Here is a 13,935-nt window from a genome sequence, read left to right as displayed (position 1 = left end):
GGCTGCTTTGGGCAGAGGGAGCTCGCTGATTAACGTTACATACGAACGATGCACAAAGAGTCCTCTGTGCAAAGCGTTCTCAGTGGACCAGTGCAATACGCTAAAGTAAGTATTTCACACTAGTGACAAAGATAGATTACATTTAGTGAAAAATATCTCTTGGGGGCTTGGGCAATGTTAGTTTGGGCTGTACGAAATGAGAAGCTTTGCAGACAAGATCAGCAAATGTCCAAAGCTGTGGAGGTCATGTTTCATCTGTATGTTTATCTAGGGTTAAATATGGGGTTAAGTGTGTGTGATAGATATGTGCTGTTTGCCCTTATTTACAAGTACTAAATGTATGTGATTTGAGTCATATGAAGAAAATGCACACTACTTTTCCTTATTTGATAAAGAAAGTAGGCCACTTTAGGTCAATGGGCGACAGCGTAAAAAAACCTATTATTAAACTTTTGCAAGGTCCTAAAACTTTGATGACTCATTTGCCTGGGTAACCTAAGATCATTTATGCATAATGGCATTTAATAGGCTTTAATTCAGTCTTTGTTAAGATGATCTGGTCACCATGGCTGTCTTTAAAGTGATGTGTGTCACACTGTTGTCATCCAGCTGCGTGGGTTTCTTAAGTATCTAATGGAGAAAGGTGATCTCAGCCTGTTTATTAGTTTTTATTACTGCATAAATAATTCCTATATTCCTTGTTTATGTTAAGTTGCTTCCCCAAAAACAACTAAAGAAAGTTTTGGATAATGTGATGAAGAACCATCATACTAATAATTGTTAATCAACATTTAATTAAATACAAACTGACTAGTGGTGAAAAAGTCAGAGGCTGAGTTACTTTTCCCATTCAGTCTTCAGTGATAAATATCAAAGTTGGATAAGAAAAGAAAATATAAACTTGTGGCTTTAAAATGTGTAATGTAAAAACATAACTTCAGCTAAACCAGACAAAAATTATCAGTTTTGCAAAGCTCTAAAATATCAAATTTATTTAATCTGAGTAGGTTTAACTAAAGCAATATTAATGCTTATGTAGAAATGTTTTCCCATATTAAACATTATATAACACATTACAGTTAATATAACATATGATGCTTTTAAATGTCCCTAGATATGTCCCATAATGCGCTTTGTAAGTGCACTATCTAGTCTTCATTCTTCCAGTCAGAAGTAGCTCAGAACATGCAGTACAAGTGGGCTTGTTAAATAAATCCCAAGGATGTTTGGATCCATTTTTGATTCTCTGGAACATATCTAAATAAACCTAATGTATAATCATCACTGAATGAGAGGAATACTCTAAACTTCTTTGATTATGTTAGCCATGTTACTCATAACACATTCTGTCTGCCAACTGGGATTTTGCAAATCCATAAATGAATATAAGCATGTCTTATATAAGTATAACTACAAAATCTACAGGTTTTTCAATAATCATCTAATAGATATAGGTAAGAACTCAGAGGGTGCCAAATCGCCATTGTACTTTGTAAGACACATTTCCTGCTTTAATCTGTTTGTGCTCTTACTAATAACGTGAGCTATATTCACCAGCACAGCCCCACAACAAACTTCTCAGCCAAGTACATATAAGATAAATGTCTTTCTAGCCTTTTCCAACTAAATCATGATTAGCAACACAAGTTCCAGTATTATCAGTAACGATAAAAGTCAGTTTAAAACTGCGTATAACCGATATGATGATGTGAAAAGGAGTTGCTTTCTTTTCAAGTTGAACATCTCATCTTGTGTTTCGCCCGTTACAGTAATAATCTCCCAAATGTTCCATCATTCTCTACTGCACAGCGCAACTTTTGTAATACTACTGGAGTCTCACCATTATAGGATATTATAAGAGATTAAATCATAATTCACTAATCCACTACCCACTACTATATTACACTGGAAAAAAATCCGAGAAGTTTTAGCTACTTAATACATTTTAATATCAAGAATTTTGCATCTCGAAATGTGGCACACAGCAGAACGGTTAGATTTTACTTACTTCGTTAGGCATGAGTATGATCACTCGAAAGCGTGACAGCGGAAATTTGTGTCTTGGTCAAATTGGTCCACCAAATGTGCCGAGCACAGGACCACGCGAGGTCTTCTCAAGTGCTCTGTGAATCCGGAGCAGCTGCAGAACACTTCACGAGCGACAGTGAGGCAGGAAAAGATCACATAAGTCCACGTCCCGGTGGTTTCAGCACAGCGATGAAGCGTCAGCGTGACTTCAGAGATCACTTTGTTCTTCTGACGATCTACCTAGACTTCCAAAGAGTACTAACCGCGATGCTGCTTCCCTTGGATGTTGTTTGGGACTTCTCTAATTCACCGTCACCGTCGTACCCTCCGCGCGTAAGAGGAGAGACTCTTTTCGTCCTCTAAAGGGGCGGACTCCGATCGCCATGTACAGTACACAGATGAAAGCTGAGAAGCAGACGCCTCAACGTGACTTTGACCAATTAGATGTAGTTTTCTTTGCCTTGCACGCGAATGAACGGCGTATTTCAATTAAGAGTTGATTAAAACATTATGCATACGATGGTTTTATTTATTTATTTGTTGTTTAAAAGTCGTAATGTGTTTACTGCAATAGACCTGTTACTGTCATCTGCTGATTAAGCACTGTAAAGAGCTGAGGTAATTAATAATTAAAATGATGATGATGATGGTGTTGATGATGATGATGATAACTCTTACCTATTACTTGCATGTATCCTTTTGTCACTTATCTCTCTGATCCTTCTGCTCTAATCTTCAGTGCTTTTGTGTCTCCATCAGATTGCTTTTTGTAGCATCCAGGCCTGTATTTTGGCACCTGAGGGAGTACAATGTATATAAATGAAAGATTAAAAATTCAGTTGGTTAGTTAGTAGTTAAATATGCAAATAAATGTATGCATATAAGTATACATGTGTACCTAAACAAACAAATAAATACATACATACATACATAAATATATAAATACATAAATAAATAAGCTATCCAAAATTATGCATTTTAACACCTAGTGACTGTGAAGACTGTGAAGATAGAGCATAGCAGCTCATCAGTGCAGAACAGTGGCAGCTGTGCATATTACACTTGGTTCTGGTTTAAAAAGTCAGCCCCTCCATATGGACTTTAGTATGAATGCGAAGACGATCACTGTTCAGCTAATGTTTTCAACTGAAATGCGAGTTAATAAATTTACTCAGAATGAAAGCAAGAGTGAAAAATTAAATCTACAAGCCTGCTCACGGTTGTGTGTGCAAGGAAGGCTTAGATGCCGGTGCCCTTCTCCTTCTGTGACTGCAGCACGTAGAGTCACACTCATAGAGAATGATGGTTCTCTCCTAACATGGGCATGATTTCCTGTGCCAAATTTCTATCATACAGAAACACATTTTGGAGAGTTTTTGAGGAAACTGTGAAGCTGCATAGGTTTTTGAACTGTTATATTTTCTATGCTATTTGCATTCTGTATTTTTTTAGTAATATAAGTACTGTTGCTACCTGTTCAGGCAGATAGATCAATCCAAACCATACATTGTGCTCTCACATAAGTATAAAGAATAGGCATAAAATGATAGAAAAAGCTGGATCATGCACTCGAGACACAGTCAGCAGGAAACATTGACTAGGCTTTTGGCTAACTGCCAGAACAGTTTCTGAGTAAATGATAATCAATAAATGTATTAAAGTGTTTTTAGAAAATTCATAGTAATTGATTCTGATTATGTCATGTCATGACTTGTTGATTTATAGATATATGCACAAAAAAAAGTGCATAATGAAATATACACTACATAAGGGAAAGCACATGAACAATTTGAACTCCAAATGATTTTGATTCCAAATAATCTAGATGGTTCGCACAGCACTTTAGAGAGCGTAGTGTGAGCATGATGCCATGGACATGTTATTGAGAATTCTGCCTACTGAGAACGCTTGGTCATAATGGCTCCATGATGTTAGCTTGTCTCAAAGACCTTATTTTACTTATTGACACGTGCTGTTGAGCAAATCACCTGGAACATAATACCTGCGATACATAATAGATTAGGCTGAATACTGAAAACATGCTATCCTTTGTTGTATGCCTTGCTCCTGTTTCAGCCATGGAGTTGCACTATGGAAAACTCCCTTCGAAATGCGCTGCATTACCAAGCTCACCTGACAAGTTCTTGGTCATTGTTATGGGAGGTAGCCTAAATGTCACCTAACTTGCCTTACAGGCCAGCCATGTTGGAGGGGCTTATGAAATATGTAACACTCTTTTATCATACTTCATATGCAGGACACTAAAGAAACCACTAGCAATGGAGATATTTCTTTGAAATAAGATGCAAATAAGAACATATTCAAAACTTGTAAGTAAAGAGAAATTATGGAATTTTTATGATCCCATGACCAGAAAATATAATAAGGGAGAAAGGCACAAAACTGAAAAACTTTAATCCAAGAAAATCCAATTCTACAGGAAGAGCTAAACAGTCAAGAATCAAACACAACTCAACACAATCACCAGAATTCACTGGCTAATTCATCTGATGACTTTACAAGATTTCACTTTCTGAACTGTTCAGATATTTTCTGTATATTATGGTCATAGAAAACCAAATAGAGCTGAAAATCTTTTGTGACTGTTTATTAAAGTAAAAATAATGTAAAACTTCACAAGACAAATAACAAAAAATCTATACTGGAGAAACTGAACATGCTAAATTCCAATACTGTGTTCACTTCACTCTACTTCTGGAGCTAAAAATGGGGTCATTCTGTAAACGTTGATTCAACCTTTGAGTGCAGCTCATTAAAGTAGGGTACAGAAAAGACTGCTAGCCAACACAGTCAAAGAATGCATCAGAGAATCAGAGAAATCAGAGAAAGGTTTCTATACATGAGGTGACCTTAAAAAGTGTGCCACTTTTTTTTTTTTTTTGTTTTGAAACTGAAGCTAGAAATGAGGAAGGTTGCTGCGGTTGTGGCTGTTTTGTGGGCTTTCCCAAATGCCCTTGATATGCCTTTCATTATCTCTGCCACTCCTGATTGATTCCCTGCAGCTGTGGCCTCCATAGTCGTGAGGCAAGACAGCAGCAGAAATGAGAGCTGAAGCAGTCGCCTGATTTAACTTGAGGTGCAGCTCTGAGTAGGACACCCAATTTCCTCATTGTTTTACATCCTTGAGTATGCCGTGACTTTTCCATATCAACACATCTACTAGAATAAACCAAATGCACAGACATCAGAAACATGATTTGGAAAATGATTTAAAAGTTTCTCATATCAGTGTCAGCAAAATTAGCATGCAGGCTTGAACCTCCTGACCTTACCTGGCTATGTATGTACATTGTTCTGACAATATTATTTCAGAGGTCCACCCAAAACAACCCTGACAATATTAGCCAATGATGACATGTACTCTGTTTCAGGACAAACATATCTATTTGCCAAGCCAACTACGTTCCCAAAAAAACAGTGCTCCTCTCTAAATTTGTATCTTTCTATTTCTATTCCTAGGTCTGCATATATCCCAAAGGAGATGCATTGAATCACTGTGTCACTCAAGCTCACACACTTTTCTGCTCATTGGAGGCATTTCTCCCATGTCCAGCAACACTCCTTGTGCCAGATTCTGACATAATTACTGCAAACTTACCAGTCCTTTCAGTATTCTTCTCCAGGAAGCCCTACCCTCCAGCACCTGCTGTGGGTCAGATTATAAAAAATCTTTGAAAAAAAGGAAAGAACTGTGAGAAATAAAAATTTTAAAAAGAAATAAAGCCAGACCAGCTGGCTTTGAAGAGAAACCCAAAATTGGGTTGCGTTTAGTTCAGATCTCGATCCACAGTGGAGAGAGATGGTATCCTAGCCCCAACCACACCCAGAAAGAACACACACACACACACACACACTGTATGCTTGATCATTCAGTGCAAGTGTCTGGCAGAATCTCACCTGCTGCTGTCAGTTTGTGATATATTTAGATGTAAAGTATCAGTGACATGCAGGCTTTTGTCGGCCTTGGCACAAGTGTCCAGAATTACTGCCCCTTCAAGCAGATATTAATGTTCTCTGCAAGTGAGACGAATTAAATTGGTAATAGAAACAGTACCAGGTAATATAGTTATTAGAAGAGGTATCACATGATTTCAGAAAATAATTAAATCATTGCACCTACTGAAAAAATTTGTCAAAATCTTTTGACTAATCTAACTGAATTAAACATACTTATCATTATTATTTCCATGCCAATCTTCCTCTAAGAGATAAAGAATGACTTTGAGTGATTCATATAGAAATAATCACTCAGTTACTGAGTTAATGTCTTTTCACATTACCTCAGACTGGTGCCTTCAAATGAGACTTCAACCCACTGAAATAAAATTTCTCTTTTTCTAATAAAACAAAATTACAAATGTGTTTTGATGGAAGAACGTGTAAATTATGAAAAAAAAGATAAAGAAATGATTACCTCTTCAAGAAATAAGATTAAAATAAAAAAAGACTTATTTGTACAGCTGATTCCCAAATAGCACTTTGGCAACCTTAGCTAAGGGCTGGATCTGTAAACGTATGTGGTGAGCAAGAAACACTGGGGGTGCTGGAGACAGTCACATGACTCTTGTAGAACATGTCCCTGGCCTCTCATTGCAATAATGGGAGGGACCTGCTGGTCTGTTCTGGTATGCGTTTTTGACCAGCCCAGGGACACACTGCACCTCCAACTGAAACCAAAGATAACAAACATTTGCCTGTGCCGTGTCCGTTTCAGCACGGATGGGTGAAATCATATAAACCATCTGCAAAGCTTTTGGGAAATTACACTTTTCAAGTGCACCTTAGAATGTTTGCATTGCCTTCTCGACATTGTTGACTGTGTGGTAAAACTTGCTTATTACAGTTTACTGAAATTACTAGAATTTAAGGGAAAATGTGTGGATGAGGATGAATCAATGCGCTGTTAACTTGACGAACATTATAACTGTTGAATTGAAACATGCACATTGTCCATGCCTAAAACTTGTTGTGAAACCCCAGGAACATTTGAAGCAGTCAAACTCTAAATGAACAGTCAACTATTTTCTTCAATAAACTCAGACTAAATTTTCACATTTAGGGTCAGGCCCCAGCTCTAAAGTTCACTGTTTATAATGAACCGCAGTAAAACGAGCAGCTATTATCTTCCTCTGCAACAGCAGTTCCAGTAAAATGAGGTTTGGCTGGTTAGTTGGGCAGGTCGGTGCCATGTTGGCGTGAGCTGGGCGGCTGCTAGTGTGTGCCCCTGGCATCTCCCTCCACACTGTCCTGCTCCTGGAGGAACATGTGGCACCAGACGCAAGGCTTAATGACAGACCACGAGTGCCAGAGAGAGCTGTGGGCAGACCGTGTCCGGCACACCCAGGAGGGGCTCCACCAGCGTGACACATTTGAGTGGAAGCCGTTTCCAACACAAAACTTTCTGTTCATTTATGTCATTGCCGTTGGCGGCGGTGCTGGTGGTTACACATCAGTGAGGATGTCCGTCAGCACCACAGTGCCTGGGCACATGCAGAGAGGGTGGGTATGGCTAGCCATCCCAGACCGAGGCACCCATGAGCCACTTGTTGGAGAATACACCTGAATTTCTGTTTTGTCGCAGAAGAGGATGAAAAAGACCAACGTGGCCAAGTCATCAGTCCAGAGAGCTCACCGACAGATTTACATGTGTGTTTTGTCAGCATCCTCTCTGCTACTAGTAACATAAAAATATTGTGATATAAGAGACTCAGTCTACTTTTATTCAAAAAAGCCCTGAGGTTTCTACCCTTTCTGTCTTTCTGTTTTGTTTTTTATTTTGTTTTGTTTTTGCTCTTTGATTTTCCATAGGAGTTCTCTGGCAAAAGATCCACCGTGCTGTGGAACACCTCACTAGGAGAGTTCAGCACAGCCGCTGCAATGAAACACATACTCACAATCATCACCATGGCCCTAACTTACTTCTCAAACCAGGGGAAAGGTCGGTGAAAATGGTTAATGCTGAAAGAACAGTACAGGGAATGAATAGGCAAGTCTTGTTTCGTGCGGCTGAGAGTGACTTTCACCTCTAGATAATATTTTCAGATTATTGTATGTTCATACATACAAGCAAGTGTACAGTAGGTTCTGTGAACAGTATTCAAGTACCGAGCCATGCTAATACAGATCATTTGGAGCCTACCCTTTTTACTTTAATAAATAATCCTTAAAAGATATCCACAATAAAATACACTTCCTGTTTAGTGTGGAACATTTATCAAATACAACCAACACTTGATTTTGCCTAATCAGTGGCCTTGTTGGCATGCCTGGTTGTAACATATTAAATTTCAAAAAGATGCATGCATACCTGCAGTGAGAAAATCAAAATGTAAATGTAAATCCAGATCTGCTTTTAGATTTTTATGAAAAGTCAGTGGAAAAAAATTAGGAAAAACTTTTGTTGGTTTTCAATTGCTGTTTGTTCCAAATCTAGACAGAGACAGTGCCTGAATTCTCACCTTCATGACTGCTCAGGTGTTGCAAGTCCCTTTCTGAATCCAGATATCTAGTTCTTTTCTCTTCTTATCTCCATTTGCACAAGTGAACGTTGCAGAACTGGTATTAAAAGGTTATGTGCTTTCCTTGGAGATTTCACATATTCCATTTGGAGCAACTTGGTTAATGGATTTTTCACAGAACTACTACAGCATCTCTGTATTCAAACAACAAATACAGCCATGCAAAACATGTTTTTTTATAGTATATATTAGAAAGTCCAATGTAAATATCCACTCTGACCCTTCTCTTTTGGAACAAGTGGTTTTGATGGGAACTCCCACATATGGATGGTGTGTGAAGCACTTGCGTTTCTTTGTTTAGACTGTTATCTAAAGTTAAAGTCAAAAACAATTACACATTTGATATAGCAAATACAGAATCACCATTCTTTTGTAATATAGAAAGTGCTGATGGGCAATAAATAAACCTAAAAAATCTCTATTTAAAATCTCTATTTAAAACCTCCATGTACTGTGAAACAGAATGTTCTGATTGCAGTTCAATGCTTTTTGTATTACTTAGTTATGATCAGTAAATCTAGTTGTGCAGTGTAGTGAGGGCAGTGTGGCAGTAGATGGCTTTTCCTAGGAAGAGCAGAGAGGAGGAGGTCATGCTGGGTAATGCCTAGGGCCCTGCTGGGCAGCCACTATTATGGGTCCGAGGGATAAGAGCTCAGGACTGTGGTGTGCAGCTGTGGTCTGGCCCTCCCCAGAGGAGTGAGGCTACAGAGTGACAGGAGGAAGTGGTGGTTAATATGTTACTGATTGGAGTTCCAGTCTCTAAACCCCACTGTTTGGTTATCTGTACAAGAAAAATGGATGAGTGTGATATTATTTTTCAAGTTAGTATAAATAAATTAATACATAAATATTGCTGCTGCGGCAATGTATAACTTCGAAATGTATACAATCAGAGGATCTGAAGAGCTAGCAATGGAGCAGATATGGCAAGAGCTGCCTTCCTGCAGCCTGGAAGCCAGCTCAACCACGTGCTGGGTAGGGTTACTGTCAAATCCATGATGAGAGGGTAAAGTAATCTCTCTGTAGAGCTGCCACACATGCTTGGACTTCATGGCATGTCTCCAGTGAGCTTTCTCTGAGACCAGAAGGCTCACCTGCCTCCTGTGAGATGCCACAAAGACTAAAGCAAAATATGGTTGTTCATTTCTATTCCCAGCAAACCCACTCTAAACAATATACTCATTAGTAATCTCCTTTGAATTTTATGGTGATACTGTTTTTGAAGAAAATTTAAATGGAATTAGAATGGAACTAACAACTGCTAAGCTGTGTACTAAAACATGTTGACTAAGCAGTTTTCATCTCCATTTCCATTTGTGGACATCACTGGTGATGGTTCTGCACTGGAGAAGAGACAACAATTTTATCTTCATTACTTTAGGGCATATAAGACTGTACAGAAGGTGTATGGAAAAGATGCATGTGTAACCTCAGGTTCCACTTCATTGCCAATACCAAGGAAAACTGTGGTCAGAAGAGTACTGCTGTATGTCACCTGAGACTAGAATCATCTGAAACTGAGAAACCACAGCCAGAGATGATCATACTGGATGTCTGCAATGTGAAAATCTTATAGCCTGGATGTCTACAGCAAAAGAATCTTATAGCCTGCTTCTCAATCTGCTTCCCCTCTTTGCTCCATTTGCTTATTCATCTGCATGCTACAGACAAGTCAGCTGTTTCTAAGCAATGAATGTTTTCACACTTTTGTACACAGGTTTCCCATGTCTCACTGCACTGAATAAGACCATGAGGAACACAATTATTCCATCATATGACATACAGTAAGAATGACAAAGCAGAACCCGAAAATTGCTCATTCCCAAACCAGTCCAGAGCAATGCTGCACCCAGATGTCTGGGAGGTCTGGCATACAACCTCAGGCTAACTGACAGAGACACAGGAAGACAGAGAGAGAGGTGGTTGGATAGTGTCACGTGTTTGCAGGACACCCATTAAGAAGACCACACAGGCCTCCAGACACATCCAAAGGCAGATAAACATTATCAGGCTGAGTGACAGGTGCTAGGACCAGTCTCCCATCTCATTCCCTGATATTCTTCAAGGAACAAGCTCTCTGACACATTCCAACTGTTTATCATCCTGTTTCCTATTACGCAGTACAGATGCCACACGTGTTCTTCTACGGCAAGGCTTCTCTCAAAGACACATCACACCACCAGTATGACACCAAGCCATACTAAAACTTTGCTAAACCTAAATTCAAATTCCAGTATTTTTTAATCTAAATGTTATTTAATTTTATAATAATGTGATCACTATGTGTAACTAAAGACATGTAGATAATTTAACTGAGGTTTTATTTAGAGATTTTCTATTATAGGATGTATTCCCAGGATCCTTATACTGGAGGTGCACATTACCCATAAATATAACGCTACAGTTGTGCCACAAGGAGTACGTTCAGCAATACTGAAATTCAAAAATTAGCAGGTTGCCATTTAATTCTGAACAAACCATAAGGATTGTAAAGAATCAAGTGGCTTCCAGAAAACAAAATTGGGAGAAATGTTTCTTGAAATTAACGTGTATTTGGCATGTTATAACCTTCCATAACTTCAAAATGAAAGTGCCAATCAACTTTAAAAGATATTAAGTGGACTAGTGATGGAATATTTATGAATAATATTTATGAATTGAAAGAACAATGCTCACCACAGTTCTGATTCCATGCAGAAAATAAAGCAAAATTGTAGAACATTTCCTTACCATATGTGTACCACTGCTGATCTGTTTAACCATATCTCATAAGGGGGTTTTTTTGTAGATGAAACTTTTACTTGCACACCAAACAGATAATTCAATATTAACAATACTTCTTAAATAGTTCTTAAGAGTATTTTGTTTATATTTAATGAGTCCTATAATCCAGCATAGTAAAACTATTATCCAAACCATCATACCATCCACTGCTAAAAGCTTGTGCTTGGATTACAGTCATGGCGGTAAGAATAGGATGGTATTCCAACAATGGTGTTTAGGACTTTGTAGTGTGTTTATTGCTCTGTGGTGTTATACCTGGGTCAGAGTAAACGATACATAGCACAACAAGCCTTAGAAACAGCTGTCCAAGAAATTCTTAAAGGACCATGAGTAGGTAACATATGAATCTTGCTCTGGGACTCCACACATTTACTTGCTAGATGATGTTCAACCATAATACCATGCCTGAAATATTTCAGAAAGAGTAATAATCTTTTTAAAGTAGGACAAGTTTTCTCTACAGTATCTTAAATCAAGTCTGTAAAATTACTGGACAATCAGTCACTTTAGAAATGTACAGAAGCTGATCTGTCAGTTACTGCTATCACACACTGCTGTGTGAACATGCAGGTTGGGTGTCTGCCTGCTGCTACTCCCATAACACAGAGTATAAGAGCAACGTAGAGTGCTGACACTCTGGGCTGAACAAATGCCTGCGATTGAGATGTCAGGAGGGCAAGTGGTCTCATATGGTCTCATAGCTGAGGTAATAGCTGACAGGCCTCAACAGTGACAGATCACTGACCTTGCACCCATGGAGATGTAGGGAGAAAACCTCCACTTTGTAAACAGGAACTGGAGTTCCTCTTCCTGCTTAACTCTGGAGACTCAGAGATAAGAATTTAGCTTGTTATGATGAAGTCCGTGGTCATCTTTGACAAATTACACATAGCATTGTAACATTAAAGGACTTACACAGTCTTAACTAAATGTGAATCATTTTTGTGTTAAGTAATGATTTAATTCTAGTTGATATAATCAGTGGTTAGTTTGAACCTGCAAAAAAACCTGCCACATGTCAGTGTCACATTGTGATACTGTATCACCTGCGAGAAATCTTCCACATCTATGATACCTAAGAAGGTTGGGGCGCTGACTGTGAATTGAATGTATTAACCTTATCTTGAGTGACTGTTTGCATTAGATAAGGTATGGCAAAAGACTCCCACGGTGATAACTACAAGCTGTGAGTGTTTTGATAGGGAACCTTAACACATCTTAAGAAGGCTAATCACAAGAGTAAATTAATAAGATGAGCTTTCAGGCTTTCTGTGGGGGTGTGTGAGAGAGAAGCTTTCTAAAGTGTGAAGGGTGGGTTTCTCTGTAAAATGCAGCAAAAATGGTGAAAGAGCATTTACAGGCCCTACAAATCTTTATCTCTATTTATATATCCGACTAATAATTTGGGCCTATGCTGTATGTTTTTGATGGGTGTCCTTTGGCTGTATCTGTGTATCAGCATCACATCCTTTAGACTGTAATGCAAATAAAATTATGCTTAAAGGATCCTGAATGGAAGGAACACATGGATGGATCAAAGGTTCTGTTGAAACAGCAGTTCAGAAGATTCGACTGCTTGTGCCAAATGCAAAGTGTTTTGCACTGAATGTTCCCCTTGTGAAAGTAATTATCCTACAAAATTGGGCTATTTTATGTAATTATTTTTTAAGATTTCAATGTTTTACTGTGCTGCAAAGAACATTGAAAATGGATTAGAAGTGTATTATTCTGCTTGTTTGCATAATTTCTATATCACCTTGAAAATGCAGTTAACCTTTCCTCTGTTCACCCTTAAAGTGCACAAATTTAAGTCATTTTTATTTTCTGGGATTTATATACTCAATTATGGATATCAGTACATGTCCTTCCAAACTGATATTTATACACTGATTAGACAGCACTGTAACAGAATTATTCACTAAAGCCTTTACGTTTTTGGGGCCCAAAGACATATGCACCTTTCTCACTGAAAACTGTTGGCTGTTTTTATGATGAAGGTTAGCTCCAGTTTTGTTTGGAAGAGAACAGAAATTACTGAAAAATGTGAATAGCCTTGGATATGCAAACCTTGGGTATGCAAACTAATCCTTCCTTCTGTAAGGAAATGACCAAGTGACCTTTATACTTAATTTAATAGGGCTGATCTACCGTTGAGGGACAAACTAGATTACTGAAGTCAAATCCAGTCCACTTGAGCAGAAGCCAAACTGGGATATAATCAGGCATCACAACTAGACCTGAGGCATCAACTCACACCAAGCAAGTCCCTCACACACTTCACATTGTTTGAATATGATGAAATAAAACAAGATATTTTTTTGTTTTTATTATGAGTAAGAAGCAGAGTATATCTGATTTGTAAAAACAGTGTCTTGCATTTGAATTTTTCATCTCAGCAGAACTTTTTGTGGAATTTTCAGCCAATTATGTGTTCCATGAACTATATTTCACATTTCCATTGTGTGGGAGTATTATTGTGATGGCAGGACAAGTTTGAGAAATCCAACCCACTTCTTTGGCTCCATGGAGGCTTCTCACAGCAGGACAGCAGTCTATAGTGGGCTGCAATTGTTCTGAGGACAAT

General features: G+C 38.3%; 1 protein-coding gene across 3 annotated transcripts in view; it reads right to left on the bottom strand.

Annotated features, from left to right (window-relative positions):
• mef2ca (myocyte enhancer factor 2ca) overlaps nucleotides 1–5,893 on the bottom strand; it is a 30,243-nt gene extending 24,350 nt beyond the window's left edge. The window contains exons 1-3 of one of the 3 annotated variants that reach the window (XM_035535566.1): nucleotides 5,648–5,893; nucleotides 3,247–3,373; nucleotides 2,707–2,824 (exon numbers count right to left, since the gene is read on the bottom strand). The gene's annotated coding sequence lies outside the window, so the exon portion shown is untranslated. Of the gene's footprint in view, nucleotides 1–2,008; nucleotides 2,434–2,706; nucleotides 2,825–3,246; nucleotides 3,374–5,647 lie in introns of all 3 variants that reach the window. The other 2 variants (XM_035535567.1, XM_027019426.2) reach the window with 2 other exon arrangements.
• Between the last annotated feature and the right edge of the window lie 8,042 nt (nucleotides 5,894–13,935).

The sequence above is a fragment of the Electrophorus electricus genome, chromosome 17 (genome assembly GCF_013358815.1).
Source record: "Electrophorus electricus isolate fEleEle1 chromosome 17, fEleEle1.pri, whole genome shotgun sequence".
In the NCBI taxonomy this organism is placed as follows: domain Eukaryota; kingdom Metazoa; phylum Chordata; class Actinopteri; order Gymnotiformes; family Gymnotidae; genus Electrophorus; species Electrophorus electricus.
Note: the sequence above shows the minus strand (reverse complement) of the source record. Positions and strands in the feature narration are given on the sequence as shown.